A 16,354-nucleotide genomic window follows, 5' to 3' on the forward strand; every position below is an offset into this window, starting at 1 on the left:
AGTTCTAGGAGACTGATGACCTAAGATGTTAAGTCTCATAGTGCTCAGAGCCATTTGAATCACTAATGTCAGCCTTCTTTTTCTTACAAAAAAAGGGCCAAAGCGTTTCGAAAACATAACTCATCTTTTATGGTATGCATTAACCTTTTTGGACGCTACATCTGCTTGAGTTTATCAACTTTATTTGCGCTCGGGACTTCTGCATTGATTAAAAAAACTTCTGCATTTGCACTTACACCTCAAATTATTTAATATGCTCGTGAAATTGTTTCGTCATGAAAGTACGACGACCACGCTCTCTTGGGGAGAGCAGTTATCACCGTCCAGAGGTATTCACTGCAAGGTGGATCTAAATCTCATTATTCCTTAATTCCAATGAAGAACAACTGCCAAGATAAGAAACATAGATGTAGGCAAGGCCTCCGGTCCAGATTATATACCAGTTAGGTTCCTCCCAGAGTATGCTGATAAAATAGCTCCATATTTAGCAATTATATTCAACCACTCTCTCACAGAAAGATCCATACCTAAAGACTGGATATTTGCTCAGTTCATACCAATACCCAAAAATGGAAGTAGGAGTAATCCGCTGAATTACAGGCCTGTACCACTGACGTCAATTTGCAGTAGGGTTTTGGAACATATACTGTATTCGAACATTATGAAGTACCTCGAAGAAAACGATTTATTGACACATAGTCAGCACGGTTTCAGAAAATATCGTTCTTGTGGAACATAACTAGCTCTTTATATTCACGATGTAATAAGTGCAATCGACAGGGGATGTGAAATTGATTCCATATTCTTAGATTTCCAGAAAGCTTTCGACACCGTTCCTCACAATTGTCTTCTAACCAAACTGCGTGCCTACGAAGTATCGCCTCAGTTGTGAGACTGGATTCGTGATTTTCTGTCAGGAAGGTCACAGTTCGTAGTAATAGACGGGAAGTCATCGAGTAAAACAGAATTAATATCCAGAGTGCCCCAAGGAATTGTTATAGGCCCTCGATTGTTCCTGATCCATAGTAACGACAGAGGAGACAATCAGAGTAGCCCTCTTAGATTATTTGCAGATGACGCTGTCATTTACTGTCTTGTAAAGTCATCAGATGATCAAAACGACTTGCAGAATGATTTAGTTAAGATATCTTTGTGGTGCGAAAAGTGGAAATTGACCCTGAATAAGGAAAAGTGTGAAGCTATTCACATGAGTACTAAAAGAAATCAGGTAAATTTAGATTACGCGGTAAGTCACACAAATCTGAAGGCTGTAAAATCAACTAAATACTTAAGGATTACAAGTACTAATAATCTAAACTGGAACGATCACATAGGTAACATTGTGGGTAGAGCAAATCAAAGACTGCGATTCATTGGCAGAAATAAGGTGCAACAGGTCTACTAAAGAGACTGCTTACACAACGCTTGTCCGCCATATTCTGGAGTATTGCTGTGCGGTGTGGGACCCGCATCAGATGGGACTGACGGATGACGTCGAAAAAGTACAAAGAAGGGCAGTTCAAAATGGCTCTGAGCACTATGGAAGGACAGTTCGTTTTGTATTATTTCGAAATAGGGGAGATAGTGTCACAGACATGATACGCGAATTGGAGTGGCAATCATTAAAAGAAAGGCATTTTTCGTTGCGACGGGATCTTCTCACGAAATTTCAATCACCAGTTTTCTCCTCCGATTGCGAAAACATTCTTTTGACACCCACCTACATAGGGAGAAACGATTATCACGATAAAATAAGAGAAATCAGGGCTCGCATTGAAAAATTTAAATGCTCGTTTTTCCCGCCTGCCGTTCTAGAGTAGAACGGTAGAGAGACAGCTTGAAGGTGGTTCATTGAAGCCTCTGCCAGGCACTTTATTGTAATAGCAAGATGTAGATGAAGACCGTCAGTTGGTACATGTACAGTGCGTTAACTACAAGTTGGCTCACTGCCACGAGATGAGGAGCTAAGGAGGGGGAAGAGGCTCTGTCTGCCCACTGCTGTAGAGATGTAGAGACATCACAAACTGTGCTTCGTTTTTCCACGAAATTAGAAGTAACACACAGACGTAAAAATCACTTCAGTGTTGTTGGTGATCGAAACTAAAGTCCCCTATCGCAGTAACATGTAAACATGAGCCGTAAATGTCACTATTAAGTACCTTTATCACAAAAAAAGGAAACAGTACGAAATAGAATGAGGGTCAACACAGTAACACAGCGAACGACAATGGCTACCAAACACAGTACTGTTACCTAGGTAACGCTGGCTACAATCAAAAGCAAATGACTGCCAGCCGAAGCCTTCCGGCTCCTACCGGTGCAGGACGACAGATTTGAGTGCCCGAGTTACTGTCACTACACCGTAGGCGGACTGTCTCATTCAGACGTGAGTGACACTGTCGATGAAGTGATATCCTACTCCCCAAAACATAATTATGACGCGGTGGAACGTGAGTTGCTGTCAGTAATAAAGTCAGCACATGGTATTTTTGACGTTTACAGAGGAAGACAGAGACTGGAATACGTCCAGCATGTAATTGAGGCTGTAGGCTGTACCGGTCCTCTGAGACGAAAAGATTGGCACAGGAGTGGAATTCTTAGCGGGCGAAATGAAACCAGTCAAAACATGTTTGTCCTCCGTCCTCACACCACCCCTCCCCCCCCCCCCCAAAAAAAAATAAAAGAGAGAGATTGGAAAATTAAATAGAGAACAATCAATGATTATGATGTATAGTACTAAATGGCTGAAACTTGAAACATCCCCTTAGAAAAATTAATGAAGTACTATACTGATAAATCTCTTACGTTATTTGATTTTCAAACAGCTAAGCAAAACTGAACATACTCAGACATTTCTCTCTTTACTTATTCTGATCACCCCTAAACTGACACACAATATTTTAGCGCAACGTAATTTGACTTTCAATAATCCCTACAAAATTGTGGCCCTGACCCACAATAACCTCTGCCTTTTCATGAATCACTTACCTCACAAAAATCTTCGTTACTCGAACTACTGCAATACAGCGAGCGCCGCTACTGCCAGCTAAATAAAAGATTCAAACTACTGAAGGCACTAACTACTGATAGACATATAGTTAGCAAATGAAAGATTTTGATAAAGAACCAACAACGTATTTACTTTAATAGTGCTCAAAAGTCATTATATATATATATATATATATATATATAGGGTGTTACAAAAAGGTACGGCCAAACTTTCAGAAAACATTCCTCACACACAAATAAAGAAAAAATGTTATGTGGACATGTGTCCGGAAACGCTTGATTTCCATGTTAGAGCTCGTTTTAGTTTCGTCCACCTACGCTCAATGGAGCACGTTATCATGATATCATACGGGATACTCTACCTGTGCTGCTAGAACATGTGCCTTTACAAGTACGACACAACATGTGGTTCATGCCCGATGGAACTCCTGCACATTTCAGTCGAAGTGTTCGTACGCTTCTCAACAACAGATTCGGTGACCGATGGATTGGTAGAGGCGGACCAATTCCATGGCCTCCACGCTCTCCTGACCTCAACCCTCTTGACTTTCATTTGTGGGGGCATTTGGAAGCTCTTGTCTACGCAACCCCGGTACCATATGTAGAGACTCTTCGTGCTCGTATTGTGGACGACTGTGATACAATACGCCATTCTCCAGAGCTGCATCAGCGCATGAGGGATTCCATGCGACGGGGGGTGGATGCATGTATCCTCGGTAACGGAGCACATTTTGAACATTTCCTGTAACAAAGTGTTTGAAGTCACGCTGGTACGTTCTGTTGCTGTGTGTTTCCATTCCATGATTAATGTGATTTGAAGAGAAGTAATAAAATCAGCTCTAACATGGAAATTAAGCGTTTCCGGTCACATGTACACATAACATATTTTCTTTCTTTGTGTGTGAGGAATGTTTCCTGAAAGTTTGGCCGTACCTTTTTGTAACACCCTATATATATATATATGCCATCTCTCTCCCCACATCCACCATTGCTGGCGGCTCACCTCCAACTGCGCAACGCTACGCGCTGTTCACATCCAACTGGCCAACACTACAGTAGCGCATATTACAAAATTACAACCAGTCACAGAGTGCACACAGCGCAGTCAGTGATTTTCATACAGAGTGCTACCAACATAAAAACCGAAACAGCTTATTTACATAGCCCCCATGCTCCCCTCAAAAATTTACAATTTGTTTTGGGCAGTAGCCAACACAGATTTGAAAAAAAAATTGTAAATACAATAACAAAGAAATCAAATCCACACACTTATTGATACAGCGTTCGTCAAAAGCAAAAATCGTTCTCATGAAGACAGTCCTTATCATTCACACCAGAGACAAACACAGCAACAGCTTCTAAAGTTAGACACCACGCTTGAATAAACACGTGAAGGTTTAACTGCTGAGTTACTTAAAACCGAATCGAAATGTCAAAAAGCCTGTAATGACGTAAAAATACAAATTTTTCTAAGGGGATGTTTCAAAGTGTCATCCAGTCAGAGTCGCACGCTGCCCAACTAAAGGCTTCAGTCATACAATTAATGACCGAATTCAAAAATTTAATATCTGTCATTATCTACTCTGTAAGCGGTATAATGCTGCGTTAAAAATTTAACACCGATGTCAGGTACTGAAATTAGGAACTTTGTGTTTATGTGACAACAGTACAACTCAGTGCTCGCTATTTATCCAGACGATATGCATCTAGTTTCTGAGGAAGAACAGCGCTCAGATTTTAAACCTATTCGAAACTCTTCTGGCTTACCTCACAAAATAATGAAAAGAGAAATGCTTCTGCTCACTGCATTTTCGCTTTCCGTGCAATAAATACTTCAGCCTCACCCACGGCGTTCTAACTTGTCAGGTCTTTTGTACCACCACTATTCGCAAGACATTTTGCTGGTAGTATCGACATATTCCACTAAATGTGTCTGGAAAATTATTACATCGTACAAGATATAATTCAGGAGATATGAAGTCACAAACACTGAGATCAGTGAAAAACTTGTTTTTTCTGAAACGCAGCGCAAATCACCTAGTTATATTTTATAATGTTTGCTGATAAGAGCACTTAGTTAATTATAATAAAATTTAATCATAATTTCATATCTTTATAAAAGCATTTTCTTCTTTACAACCCCACAAAACAATGAAAGGTAAATAGTTTATCATTAATATAATTAGCTTTTTACGTCTACAGCCATATGGGTTTTACATGCTTAACATCAAATATTTAACATGTTAAGTCACTTGTAAGGTAATCAGACGCTTGGAGCTCTTTTATGTGTGGGAGTTGGATTTTTTAACGAATCTATGGAGAAGTGGCTACTTTTTTTGTAGAATCTTGGTATGCAGAGGATGACTTACGTGCCTAAGCCGACGCTGCTCAGCACCTGCAGACAGTAGTGTATTGTGGGCGGCCTAGACGCAGGGGTGAGCTAATGGGTTTCACCGGCGCGGCGGCCCGCAGCGTCATCCACTGCTCCCAGGCGACGCGTCACCCTGTTTGCTGATAGCACCCAATGTTTGCCGACGCACGCCGTAGCCAGTAACGTGCTGTTCACACGTGGTCCACGTAGCACCTCATGTGATGGCGTGCTACGCTATGTGGGAAAGCTTGCTGTGGTCTGTGTCAACCTTTCTGCACTCACGTTTAATTTATTTAAAGAACTGCATCACGGAGCGACCAACAGGTTTTGTACTGATTAGTTATTCAAAGACAGCAAGCGACCATCTCTAAATCACCAACTAACATTGCAAGCTTAAGGAAAGTTCCTTAGTGCCTTATACGTAACTACTATATTTTTAGGTGCAAAATCATACACATGTGTCTGACCTCATACATTTTTTCATCAGCCATCAAATGCAAACGTCGACAGTCCATCATAGCGTTACCGCTATGCTAGGATTTGTGGTTCAACTTTGGCCAGGTGGTGTGAATCATATGATGTAGTTGTGGAGTAAACTTTAAATTTAGTGACTGATGAAATATGTAAAACGTAATAGGTGCAGTATAACACATGCTACATCTAGGAACAGTTATGTATTTGACATTCTTAAACTTGTATCGTTAATCCGTGATTTGAAGATGACTGCTGTAACCTCCCCACAAAATAAAATATAATATGAATAAATAATGTTCTCATTTAGTGTAACCTTAAAACAGAAAAATTCGTAAACTTCTCAACAATAAAATATCATAATTATGTCGTTCACATTCAGTAACCTGGTAATAATACAATGTAACTAAACTCTCAATTAAATTGTCGCTCACTTATAATTTTTTCTATAATTGACTGTGAATTTAACCCTGTAAATTTTGGAGGTCAGCAGTGCTGCGTCATGGCCCTGAAAGATCATTCTGAATAAATTGAAAAAACAATTCTTACCTCAATGAAGTCGCCGGATAACGCATATATATCTGCTCTTACAATAAATTTTTCTGCCACAGCCCTGTGCAATGCTGGCCGGTAGATTTGTCATTTATGAAAGGAAACAACTGATTTTGCTTTTGCAATAATTGGGATGATCATGGATTGGAGAAATTAGTAAATTCTTTAAATTGAAATGAATGGCTGTTGAAAGTTACTTTTTATGAGAAAGATTATTATTGGGAGATTTTTAAAACATTTACATGGGACTTGAGATAACAATACTACATATGCGCGAGGCTGCTTTTTACCTTATACAATAATGCTCAGGCTCCGGCATCGCTGCACCACGACCGGTCCAGCCAACACGATACACCAGACCAGACTGCTCGCTAACAACAACTTACTCCTACTGCTACACAGTTCCTACTGCAGTCAATACTGCTCTCTGGTCTGAGATTCTCTTATACCTTACATATCGCAGGCAGCGCGTGAGCAATACATCGAAATTACATCTACTCGGACCTCTTACATAACCCTCCACTGGGGAGGGCAAAAATTTGGTAGCGATGGTGAGTCAATTGGACTTGCCACGAGCAACAAATTTCTCTAAAATCTATTTAGTTACTAAGTCTACAGTCACAGAGTATATACATTATTGATAAGTGCAGAACATAATAAAAATGAAATAGAGTGCACACGCATTGAGTACAGAATATATCAAGAAATGACAAAAAGTATACGCAATGAGTACAAAAGATATTAACAAATGACAAAGTGCACACTCACTGTATAAGTCTTTAGCATTTTTTCAACATATCATGGAGTGAAATAAAGTGCACACGCACTGAATACAAAATATATTAACAAATTACATAAAGTGCACACGCAATGTAGAAGTCTTCAGCATTTTTACAACATATCATGGAGTGAAATAAAGTGCACACGCACTGTAGAAGTCTTTAGCATATTTAGGACGACTGATCATATTAACAAATGAAATGAAGTGCACACTAACTGTAAAAGTCTTTAGCATATTTACATAACATATCATGAAGTGAAATAAAGTGCACACGCACTGTAGAAGTCTTTAGCACATTTCAAAAACTAGGAAAGGAATGGGAAGGATTGCATCATGGTTGTAGCACAGTAGGTTGCATGTAGTTGCACCGAAAGTCCATATCTTTCTACAGAAGCACAACACCAAGTGAGACAATCTGAAGTTCTCTTCCCTGAAGTATTTATCAGTGTAGCCAAGACACTGAAATGTTGTATTAATATTCAATGTTAACATTTTGGTAGTACATTAGGTACACCAAACAGTAGGACCATAATGACATCTCCATCGTTCAAGGTGGTGGACAGCTTGATATATCAACACCACATTCTTGTAGAATCCATACTCTCACAACAACGTAGAATTAGTGTAAAAACCAAAGATAGTGCTCCATGATCATGAGGATGGATAGGACAAACGGATATTGCAGTAATTTCTGGTAATTAGGTCAGAAGGTGAAGGACATTAAGTCATATGTTAGTCATAATTGAGAATTACACTAGTCTATCAACCGATTTGAGTAATTATTTGCATTCAATGGCTAGTTACTAAAATATAGCAAGTATTGAATATTAGAAAACACTATTCATAACTCATCTGATTGCGGTAATTATTGGCACTCATTGGCCAGTTACAAACTATTCATGTCGTCTTAAAAAACATTATTCAGTATTATTCACAAGTCATCATTCAAAATGAGTTAATTATCGGCATAGCATTTATACATAATTCATCTAATTATAGTAATCATTGGCATTCATTGGCCAGTTACTAAACATGTAGCAAGTATTGAATATTAGAAGACACTATTCATAACTCATCTGATTGTGGTAACTATTGGCACTCATTGGCCAGTTACAAACTATTCTTATAGTTTTACAAAACATTATTCAGTATACTCAGTAGTCATCATTCAAAACAAGAGTTAATTATTGGCATAGCATTTATAGAGTATAACAAAAATATTATTTACAGAAATTATTGGTATAGCATTTATAGAAAATAATGAAAATATTATTTACAGAAATTATTGACATAGCATTTATGCATTGTTACAAAACATCATTCGGTATTACTCAGAACTCATCTTTCAAGTGACATAAGACATATTTAAAATGTAACACACTGTAACTATTACTCAAGGTCTGTGGTCCAATAATACATAGATATAATGGTTTCAATACATCTGAGAAATTTGCATTATATTTAGAACTAGAAATATATCCTAAACTGGTAGCATTATTTGGTTCTATACTGGTAATAGTTGGGACTGGTAATAATTTTTTTTTGTGTGTGTTAGCAATGCATTGCGTTGGGATCGATAATTGCTAGGGTATGAAAATATATGCTTTTGACTTATTGCTGGAAATAAGGATTAATAACGTCATTCGTCATGAGTCACCTGTAGCAAGGTTATGAAACAAGTAGAGTGTATGTGATCACATTCATCAAAGATAGACACAACTGGGTAAAAAAATGCAAGTACTTGAACAGGTTTAATGACTAACTGCTTATAGCACATTAATTTCATGAATAGCTTCTCCTGGAAAAAATACAAAATGGATTATTGAGCTGAAAGAAGAAACGCATATTATGCTGAAAAGCAGTGAACTTCGAATTAACAGGTAATGAAACGTGTACACAATATGTATGTACTCTAGCTGTCTTTTCTAAAACATTCAGTCATTATACCATGCGACATAAGGCATACTGTCAAAAGGAACTGCAACAAATACTTAAATAACTATGAAGTATTCCTTAACTAATAGTAAATATATAAACTTCATCATTATTCTCATCTGCAAAGAAAAACTTCATTATTCACATTATCATATACTTCATATAACTATTCATCATCATTTATTATCATCTGCAAAAAATAGACACTTCATTATTCATATTCATATTACCATTTACTTCATACAACTATCCATAGTATAGAGTTTCTTATTTCTAGCATATTTCATCACTAAAACTAAGATGTGTAGTTCTGTCTGACAGCCTGCATCAATCGCCTCGTATTCTGAAAGAAAAATAATTAGCCAAGACTGCTATCATACGATGTGTATAGTATATTCTGATTAATACTTGTTAATTCTGATCCATTTACTCTTCATGACAAGAATTGCATTTTCTTTCGTTCATTCCGATGGTAAAATTTCCATTTCAGAGTAAACCACTGTGGTTTGTTAAATTTATTTCTTGTGCACCTTATTGCTTTCTGAAAATGATGAATAAGGATTAATATCTTGCATTTAAATCATATACCCATTAGATAAAATCTTGTTTCTAGTGATACAACTAAGCGTACAGCATAGCATGACAGAAAACGTATAATGTCAAAAACATAGACAGTTTTCAAGTGCAAAAAATGTATACACAGTATCATAATGCAGTAGCAAAAAATGTAAAATAGTCACGATGTTGAGATATCATAAGGCAAAATGTCAAAGTCAACTGGTGTTTGTTATATCTTAAAGATTACATGGTGCATACAGACAAAAATTCTACTTTCGATAGGAAAACAATCATACGTACACAAAAATAAAAAATGTACACGGTCTGATATATAACGACAAGAAAAGCGACCTGCTAACCTTACCCTGCCGGGCACTTGCCAAGAAAAAATATGATAATCATCAGTACGTAGTAACATAAATATAATTGCATAACTGGCCATATAAAATTCAGGAAATGACATTACAGTGTGATAAATCGTAAAGTATGTTCATTCAATAAAGAGTTTAATATTGGAGACATGGAGATTGCCCTTGCTTCTTCTGGTTCTCAAAGTTTCAACATGTACTACATTGGAGTGAGGAATGCTGCGAATTCTGTATGGACCTGCGTATAGAAGCTCAAATTTACTGCATCTACTCTTTCCTCTGTTGGATAAATAGTGTGTACTTACTAATATCTTCTGTCCAACGTGAAGGTCACGGCGTGTACAAACCTGTTTTTGCTGTCTTCTCCGGCGCTCTGCGGCACGTTTGATGTTGTTGAGTGCAATGTCAGTTATTTCATATTGGTGTAGTCGACGAGATGTAGGAAAGGATACTAATTCTTTAAATTTGTTAGGTGGTTCAACATTTTTCAATATAACAGTCGGAGATAGCATAGTAGATTCATTTGGTATGGCGTTAATTATATCCTGGAATGAGAGTATGTGTGTATCCCAATCAATATGTTTTTTATGGCAGTATATCCTACACAGTTTACCAATTTCTTTCATTAGTTTTTCACAAGGGTTCGAAGAAGCGTGATACTTGGATATATAGATCGGAGAAATGTTTCTTGTTCGTAACATACTTGTCCATATAGCAGATCGAAATTGTGATCCATTGTCAGATATTACTTTCAATACATGCCCTACATGAAATAGAATATGTTTTACAAATGCTTTCGAAACAGTTTTAGCAGTAGCTTTGCGTAACGGAGTGAAGGTAACAAATTTCGAAGTGAGTTCAACTGCGACAACGATGTAGCAATAATCTCTATTAGTTCTGGGAATTGGACCAAAAGTGTCTACAGCGGCCATGTGTCTCAATTTAAGGGGTACAATGGGATGTAACGGAGGAATATGCGAAATCGTGTCTGATTTAGCTTTCTGGCAGATTTTACATGACGTTAAAACTCGTCGAGTACGTTTCTCCATGTTGCCAAAATAACAGTTCTGTCTCAGTATAAGAAAACAGTTTCTGGCTCCATAATGTGCGTAACTTAAATGAGTATACCAAATTAATTTGTTAACAAGTTCGTCAGGAATACATAATAACCAATTGTTGCTGTCAGGATGAGAGCGGCGAAACAGAATATTCTTGCGCACAGTATAATAGTTTCTAATGGTAACGTTACTCCTATCTTGCCAAAGATGTTTAATTTCTTTCCACACGTTATCTTTGCTCTGCTCTTGTGCTATGCCTCGTAATGACGATGAAATGAAATTCTCAAATGCAACTTGTTGAATATACATGACGCTAGAATTTGCTTGGCAGAAGTTGGCTGCGATGTCTTGCTGATTATTGCTGAGAGAACGGGATAGTGCGTCTGCTACAATATTTTGTGTACCGGGAATGTGAACAATTGTGAAATTAAATTCCTGTAAATAAAGTTTCCATCTGCTTAACCTGTCGTGTGTAAATTTTGCGGAAAGTAAAAACTGTATCGCCCTATGATCTGTGTAAACGGTAGTATGTCTTCCATAAAGAAAATGCCTAAATCTCGTAAATGCCCATACAACACATAATGTTTCAAGTTCTGTAACAGAATAATTGCGTTCAGCAGGTGACAGAATACGACTTGCAAAGGCGATGTTTTTAATTACTGTAGTACCGTCTTCTTCAATTTCCTGAAAAATGTGTACGCCTAAAGCTTTGTTAGAACTGTTGGTGGCAATGGAAAAATTTCTAGTAAGATCTGGGTGTGATAAAAGACGTGCATTCAACAAATTCAGAATGTGCTTGCCTATCCCAGGACCAAATAGCGTTTTTACCCGTCAACTGGCATAATCTAGGGGTGTCTAAAGCAGAGTAATGAATAAATTTACGAAAAAAGTTAATTAATCCCAGAAAGCTACGTAGTTGTTTCTTCGTCGTTGGAACAGTAATGTCACGTAAAGCTTGAAGTTTTTCCGGGTCAGGCGCAATACCTTCTGCAAAAAAGTACATGTCCAAGAAATTTTATGGAAGTTTTACCAACGTGCGATTTGCTAAGATTAACTGTGTGTCCTTGTGCACGAAAAGTTTGTAACAGCTGTTCAAGAATCAGATTGTGTTCAGACCAGTTAGCTTCTGCAATAAGAATGTCGTCTACATACGTTGTGATTCTGTCTTTCATGCAAAAGTGTGTATCGGATGTCGACAAAACTAATAACATATACGTGAACAAGATTCTGTGTGTCAAAAGTATGGCTTACGTTGCTGGAAGATGCAACCTGTACTGTATCTAGTCAAATTCTTTCTGACGTGCTATTATTTGCGGGAGGATGCTGTGGCATTTCAACTATTTGTACTGTTCTATTATTTCTTCCTGACGTATTACGTTCGGGATGATACCTACTGTCTGGTTCATTCGTGATAATCTGTTGTTGCGGTTGATTCTGCTGTTGGTAAGACCGACTGTTGCGCTGAAAACTGTGCTCAATACTTTTACGTCTGTCATAATAATCATTGCTATACGGCGCGTTGCGATAGGAGTTGAAATGATGTGTTTTCTGTACATACTGATTTTCTTGTTGCTGTGCGTTACTATTTGGTGGAGCCTACGCTATACGTGTAGGCGGCGAAACATTAAAGCTTGGTTGACCTTGCACATTGCATTGTTGGTTAGGTATGCTAACCGGCTTGTTTTGTTACTGTTGTTGGGAAAAACCTCTATTGTTACCAAAATGTGGTTCCTGTTGCTGATAATTTTGACGATACTGATAATTAAAATTTTGTCTGTTATTGAAGTTCTGGTGGTTGTCATTTCGCGAGTGTCTAATGAAAACTGTCACTTTCGGTAAAACTTGTCATAGTAGGTTTTCTTTACTCATTCTTAATCCTAGTAAGATCGATAGCTGAAGAGTTGTTTTGATAGATATAAAGAATAGTAAAAGAGAAGGCAGCAGTGCAGAAAACTAAAGATGAAACAGCACTACCACGGCTCGGGGCCCTGTGCACGCTACGGCACATATTCATCGTAGTGTAATGAATCCCCTGAGGTCTCTTACGCGCTGCAAATAAATTTTAGTTTCTGCGTTACAGGCAGTGCCGGTGAAAATTCAATAACAAATTGTTGTATCAAGGCCAATTCTAGTTTCTGCATTACAGGCCAAGCTGATGAAAATACAAAAACAAATTGTCGTATCCAGTCCAAAGGATGTATTTGTGTTCTGTCATTTCAAATACCTTAAATTTTCTCACGGATAGAAAGTGCTTGTAATCTAAATTATCGTCTCTGTACGTCTGAACAGGTTCAGGATTGTATGATAATCTGTTTGTCTGTGACTGTTCTGAATCTAACTCACGTACTCTCTGTAAATTACCTAAATTACACTGGCTGTGTGAATGTGACAAATGTTCACAATGTGGCGTATGCTGTGACGTGTTAGAGGCTGAAACATTTTTCATTTCTGTCACTTCTTGCTGTAAAGATGACAATTTTCTACGTAATGTATTACTGGACGAACTTATCTCACTGATCGTCTGCTGCAAATTTTGGAATTCGGGTGTTTGATTAAGCGAAACTGCTGACGTATCGTCTAATTTGGTGTCATTATTAATTTCGATAACATCAATACGACTGGCCAATTCATCATATTTTTCAGTCAGTGCTTTTACCTGATCATCGTATTTAGTATCACAAGCATTAATTTGTTTTTGTATTTTACGTGTTGTTTTGTTCAATTTCTTAACATCTGCTTTGATGGCATCGGGATCCTGTATTAGTTCCAACTTTTCAAGCCTGTTGGTCATTGTCTGAAAGTCTAATGTGTGTGCGTCTGTTTTTGTTTTAAGATCGGAGATTTCATCATGCAATTCGGTGTTCAACTGTTTGATTTCGTCTGATCTGTAGCAATATTGTTGTCTACGTATGTTTTTACTTTCGTAAATAACTTACACTTGTCTTCCTATCTCTGTGCCGTAATTGTTTCCATGAATTGTTGCTTTACTTTATTCTGTTCCTGTATAAATTTACTGTAACGCGTTACACTGTTTTGTAGGTGGTGATTAAAACGTTCGTCAATTTGGCTGTTCTGTTGGACAAATTTCGCGTCTACTTTCGCATCCAGTGTGCGTGAAAGTTCTGCTGACATTAATTAAAACTCGTCGCGTAACTGTGTCACGTTTTGAGAACATTGTTTAGCGACTGCAATAATTTAATCTCTAAGTAATTTCGTTGTGGCTGCATGTGTATTACTTAATTCTTGTGCCACAGATCTAATTTCTTCACTACTCTTCCTAGCACAAGCCCTAATTTCCTCACGTAATTGTTCTTTAGTATCATGACATTGCACGGCAACGGCTGTAATCTGTTCACTAAGCTGTTTGAAATTGTTGCCTTGTTTTTCATTAAACTGTTTGGAATTGTTGTCTAGTTTTTCATTCAACTGTTGGAATTGTTGTCTAGTTTTTCATTAAGTTGTTTGTTCGACACATTAAGATGGTCTTGTTTCTCCTTAAGTTCCTTATTCGATTCATTAAGTTGTTTGAAATTTTCATTAAGTTGTAGCAATACTGCCATAACTTGATCCATGCCAAAATTAGCGACTCTATTTTCTATGATGTGTGATGGTGTATCTGCATGTGACACGTTTTGAATAACCATTTGGTCATTGTCTGATTCACAAAAAGGTTTGCCAACGGATGTGCACTATTGGTCACTACATCGGAATCAAATTAATTTGACGTGTTTTGTGTATATTGTTCACCTTCGTTAGAAACAATTATCTGTTCCCTACGTAAATTTTGTAAATTAGGCGTGTCAAACTGGACAGCGTTCATTGTAATGGAACGTGCCGTGTTGTCAATTGTTACATTTACTCTAGACATAATTGAATTTGTTTGGTCATCATTAGGATCAAAATCATTACTATTGATTGGCAGGCAGTGATCATCTGTAATTAGGGGATTATCATTATTACACTGAGTGTCGCTAGTATTATCGGTCAAATTATTCGAATCGGCTTTTTCACTCATTGCACATTGCGATGAACTGTTAGCAGTTTTACACGGCATTTTCACAAATCAAAGTTAAGCACAAAATAAAACAAAGACGAAGAAAAAATGGAACAATAAATTGCCGATGATCTGTGAAAGAAATAGTGACAAATTAGTAAATGCGTTGCGCCAGATGCAAACTACATTTAAGTAAATAAGAGCAGATATATAACTGACTACTTCTCAGAAATTCACAAAGAAATACGATCCTGGCCGGTTGTCGCCAAGTGTAACCTCCCCACAAAATAAAATATAATATGAATAAATAATATTCTCATTTAGTGTAACCTTAAAACGGAAAAATTCGTAAACTTCTCAACAGTAAACTTCTCAACAGTAAAAAATTATAATTATGTCGTTCACATTCAGTGTAACGTCCCAACAAAAAATAAATTCAGTAACCTGGTAATAATACAATGTAACTAAACTCTCAATTAAATTGTCGCCCACTTATAACTTTTTCAATAATTGACTGTGAATTTAACCTGGTAAATTTTGGAGGCCAGCAGTGCTGCGTCATGGCCCTGAAAGATCATTCTGAATAAATTGAAAGAACAATTCTTACCTCAATGAAGTCGCCAGATAACGCATATATATGTGCTCTTACAGTAAATTTTTCTGCCACAGCCCTGTGCAATGCTGGCCGATAGATTTGTCATTTATGAAAGGAAACAACTGATTTTTCTTTTGCAATAATAGGGATGATCATGGATTGGAGAAATTAGTAAATTCTTTAAATTGAAATGAATGGCTGTTGAAAGTTACTTTTTATGAGAAAGATTATTATTGGGAGATTTTTAAAACATTTACATGGGACTTGAGATAACAATACTACATATGCGCGAGGCTGCTTTTTACCTTATACAATAATGCTCAGGCTCCGGCATCGCTGCACCACGACCGGTCCAGCCAACACGATACACCAGACCAGACTGCTCGCTAACAACAACTTACTCCTACTGCTACACAGTTCCTACTGCAGTCAACACTGCTCTCTGGTCTGAGATTCTCTTATACCTTAATATCGCAGGCAGCGCGTGAGCAATACATCGAAACTACATCTGCTCGGACCTCTTACACTGCTTTACTGAAACCAGATGTGTGTGGATAAATAACCATTATAAAACGTTGGTAATTCTCTGATGCCATTCGTTAAATAGTCCTGATTAATGATTATAAAAGTGCTTGCAAGACACATCAGAATACTTTAGTGAT

General features: G+C 37.4%; 1 protein-coding gene across 2 annotated transcripts in view; it reads left to right on the forward strand.

Moving 5' to 3' along the window:
• Positions 1-16,354, forward strand: part of LOC126094596 (lachesin) — a 326,905-nt gene that overhangs the window by 35,553 nt on the left and 274,998 nt on the right. The window lies entirely within an intron of this gene.

The sequence above is a fragment of the Schistocerca cancellata genome, chromosome 1 (genome assembly GCF_023864275.1).
Source record: "Schistocerca cancellata isolate TAMUIC-IGC-003103 chromosome 1, iqSchCanc2.1, whole genome shotgun sequence".
In the NCBI taxonomy this organism is placed as follows: Eukaryota; Metazoa; Arthropoda; class Insecta; order Orthoptera; family Acrididae; genus Schistocerca; species Schistocerca cancellata.